Genomic DNA, 4,605 nt, shown 5'->3' on the forward strand with positions numbered 1-4,605 from the left:
CGAATTCCAACCAGGAGATTTAGTTCTGCGAGAGACACCAATATATCAGCGAGAAAATGGTGGAAAATTAGCGAAAAAATGGGATGGACCTTACATCATTAAGGAGATAGTTGGAACAGGAGCTTATAGATTAATGGATCCAGAAGGAGAGATGTTGGTCATAGATTGACAGACCATGGAACAGGTTGTACTTAAAAAGATATTATCCGTAAGAAGCTTTGAGAAGTTATGGATTCTGAAAAATAATTGCAAGATTATTCATATCAAAACAAGATCATGATGTGCGAAATTTTCGCAGAGATAATCACAGAACAATGACATAAAAGAAAGGGGCGAACCTTTATGGCGTACACCCTAGTTCGCGAATAGAATTTCGCAAGAGGCAAATGTAAGACCTAAAGTACGTCATATTAGGGGGTACCTGTTGCATGGCTCAGGGAAAGGCTACACCTCCACCGGAACCTGAGTCATGGAGATTTGGGGTCAATAAAACCCATCCGGGAGAGGCACCTTGGATTCTCAGCTTAAGCATATGACTTGGGTTGGGCGACTAAGGTAATAAAGACTCTCCCAATGAGCGCAGATCTGATCAAGGCGCCGAGGTACACGGTTGAGTCAAGAGTGTCAGGGACGTTTGAAGCGTACCTTGCCATCCTTGACAAGTCTTGGATTATACTGCACTCGGCCCGAAGAAAACCCCACTTAGGGTGCAGTCTCGTAACCATAAGCCCTATAGGTAAAAGGGATAAGAGGTTTCGAAAACAACTGGTTGTTGTTAAGACTGGATGCCTCCTTGAAGGGGCAACCAGGGGGAAGATAAGGGCGGCACCCTAAGTTAGGGAGATGATAAGTGTCTTAAGACGCAAATTTCATGAGGCTTTTTATTCGCAAGAGTATTAAGGCTTGTCATATTTGTGCAACAATCCTGAAGAGGCAATAATACAAAAGAAAAAGATAAGACGAGATCAATGGGTTTTCGCATGAAAGTGCGAAGACGTCCTGCGATTTCGTCGCAAGACGACAATGTCATGGGGATTTATTTTTGCAAGAATATTTAGGCCTGTCATATTGTCGCAACATTCCTGAAGAGGCCATAATACAAAATAAAAAGTTAAGGCAAGATCAATGGGTTTTTGCATGAAAGTGCAAGGACGTCCTGCGATTTTGTCGCAATGACAAGAGGTGGCATAATAAGACCTTTAATTAGGAAGGCAAAATAAGACCACATGATAAAACAAAATATTTATAAGTATTCGTAACAGATTATTTTTTGCAAGAAAGATAATGAGAGGCAAGTATGGGAATCAATAAACAAGAAGCATTATCTTTCTCATCAGCAAAATACTAAGAGGAAAAAATTGATTCCAAAGTTGGTTGAAGAATATTATTCGCAAAAGTGATAAAAGTAAGACAATTCAAGAAGATAATTCGCCAATGTTCTCAATATCGCAAGCCTCTCCTTCATTTCGGTTCTGATCTTCGCCTTGACTAGCACCTTGATTATCGCCAGCAATTACTTCTTCAGGAGAGATTTCTTTCTCATTTTGATTAACACCAGCAGATGCTTCCTTAGAAGGAATTTCTTCTTCACCTTCCAAGAGATCATCCTCTGCCCACTTTCATAATCATAATCACTATCAGCAGGACGAGGAACTTCATCATCATCTACTTCCAAAGGTTCAATTGATGTAGGAGGAAGAGATTTGGACAATAAAATATCATTTACAAGGACTTCAGCCCGGAGATGAACTTGACGAAGAAGTGCTCTCTGATGATTCCTATCTTGAATATCCTTAAAATAAGCAAGATAATCAAGTCTTCTTTCTGCTCGGTCGCGAGAACCAGTAAGGGCAGAGAGACGAGCATTTTTTTGCGAATTTTGGCATATTTAGCCTCCAAAACAGAAATGGAGGAATGAAGATTCTTCTCAGACTCTGCGAAAGGTAGAATACAAAATTTCAATAAGATGAAGAACTCAAAAATATGACAAAGAAAAGATAGTTAAGGCAGTCAAATATTATGACTACCTTCCTTTTGCGAAATAAGGTGTTGAATCAAGGACAGACAACTATTCTCCCAACGGTCCATTGCGTCATCAAATTTATCTCCAACTAAACCTTTAAGTCGAGACTGAAGTTTTTCTCTTTAGAAATAAGAAAGGCATTTTTCTTCGCAAGAGAAGAATAAGATTCTTCTAATTTGGAATATTGTTCTTTAAGTTGATTCGCCTTTACACTTAAAGCTATTCTACCTTGAATGAGTGTATCTCTTTCAGCGATAGATGACTCTGTTACTTCTTTAAGTTCATTTCTCAAAGAGCGAAGAGATTGCTCTTGGTCATCACATACTTTCTGAAGAATGCTAAGTTGTTGCGAAGATATCGCATCTTGTTTAAACAAGTTCGCTTCTCTTGAGATAAGGTTTTATTCTCATCTGATAAAGTTTCCATCCCTAAATTAGCTTTAGTTAAAGAATAAGAAAGGCGAGATACTTCATTACTTAATAAATCTTGTCTCTGAACTAATTGGGTATTTTCATTGGTAAGATTATTTATATGATCAAGAGAATATGAATAGAGGTTATCTAATTGGTTATATTGATCCATCAAAATTTCTTTATCAACACGGGCTTCTTCAACACAGATTCAAATTGATATCTCTCCATTATTCGTTTCTGGTTTAAGGCTTAACATGCGAAAGAGGGATTTCAAGGATAATTAAATATGGGAAGGATAAAACCATTAAAAAGGAAATTGAAGACATGGTAAGAAAATCATACCTCTCAATTCATCATTCTTCTTGCGAAGATTGTCACGATCCAACAAAACATTCTGAAGCTTTTGATTTTCGAGACGAAGAGCATTACACTCTTTTTCCAAAGCTGTCTACGAAGCAGCTTTGTCAGAACCTATATGCTTACTCAGAATTTCGCAAACATTAGACTTGATAAGATCAATATAAGACTTCTTTCCATCATCTAGGACTTCAGATAAAACTTTGAAAGCAATATTTATTCCTTCCACGTTTTCTTTCGAAAGAGGAAGAGACTCAGGTAGAGAACTGGCAGTGATAGAAGGTTGAGAAACATTCTCAATAGGAAGAGAAGAAGTTTCATTCATAGCAGGATCAACAAGGGGGGTTTCAATCATTGAAAGGTCAGTCGAAGAAATGAAGTCTGAGGCAGCTTTTTCGCGAATTGGAGATAAAGGTTTATCTTGCGAAGATGTCGCAGGAGATTTAGAAGAGATGAGTAATTGGAATGCAACGGAAGTTTGAACAGTTTTAAGGTGGCGAGATTTCTTGAGAGGTTTATTGACATCCTTATCACCCCGCGAATTACAATCCAGATAAGAAACATAGGCAACAATATTGTTATTAGAAAAGGATAGTGCTTCTAACTACCTTCTCATTCGCAGACTTTCTTTTATGCGCAACAACCTTATGCTGCGGTTTGGGAATATTAGGGTTCTGAACTGTAAATTTAGTGTTGGAGGCGCTTTTGCTGAAATAACGAGAGTATGGGAATCACATAAACAACATCAAATAAGGCAATAAACAAGATCATTTTCAGCAAAACCCATAAAGAAGAAAAAAGAAAACTAACTTTGATGAATCCATGGAAAACAGGAGCAGGAAGATTATTTCGAAGAAAATTACGAACGATGAAGATCTGTAGAAGAAATAGTATGAAGATGAAGAAGAACTTAAAAACATTGAAGAAGAAAGAAGAAAAATGGCAATAACGGATTTGCAGAAGAACGATGAAGTTGCAGAGAAAATAAAAAGAAAGAAAAAGAGAATGAGAAAGAATATATATAGAGGAAATTTTTCGTCGAGAAGATAAACACGATTAATACGGAAAAATATAAACGGTTAAAAAGAAGCGGTTACAAAAGACGTGTCAAGAAACATATGGAAGAAATAGTACGTGTGATAAATGCAGAATATGAAGAAATGAACAGCTGCGGCATTTCTCACATCATTCTATACTTCGCAGAAAAGATATGAGAAGAGGCAAGATGTAGGATCAGAATCTCGCAACAATAATATCTTAGCGAAATTATCAACAACACAACACAACAGCGTCGCAGAACAATTGCAGAAATGATACGATAAACGACGTCAGCTAGAATCACGAGAAATATGTGATAGTTCTGCGAAAATTAGAAAGCTTGCGAAATTAACATTTGTAAGGTTGCGAGAATGTCGCAAGCCATATCCGAAAATAAAGGAAAGATTAGCTGTCATCCACAATGTATTTCCCTATAAATAGTCATTCAATTGTAAAGAAAGGGAGAGATGTTTTTTGAGTAAGAAACAAGTAAATAGGAGAGAGAAAATCTAGAGTAGAGGTCAATCTTGATTCCTTTATCTTTTCTTGTAAGAATATTCAAAGATTGATCAATAAAAATTAAGACTGTAAATCTAAAAATGAGTTGAGTAATAATGAAATCATATGAGGGGTGTAGTGTAGGATTTCCTGCAACTACACGAAGAGAGGCTGGCGTGATGCTTAAAGGGTCGCGGAAATTCCACTAGCGTCTTAAATTGATCACAACCATCCAACTTCGCAAGCATACTTGGATGTCTTAGATCGCGCCTAGGA

Source organism: Papaver somniferum, chromosome 9, assembly GCF_003573695.1.
Source record: "Papaver somniferum cultivar HN1 chromosome 9, ASM357369v1, whole genome shotgun sequence".
Taxonomy (NCBI): Eukaryota; Viridiplantae; Streptophyta; class Magnoliopsida; order Ranunculales; family Papaveraceae; genus Papaver; species Papaver somniferum.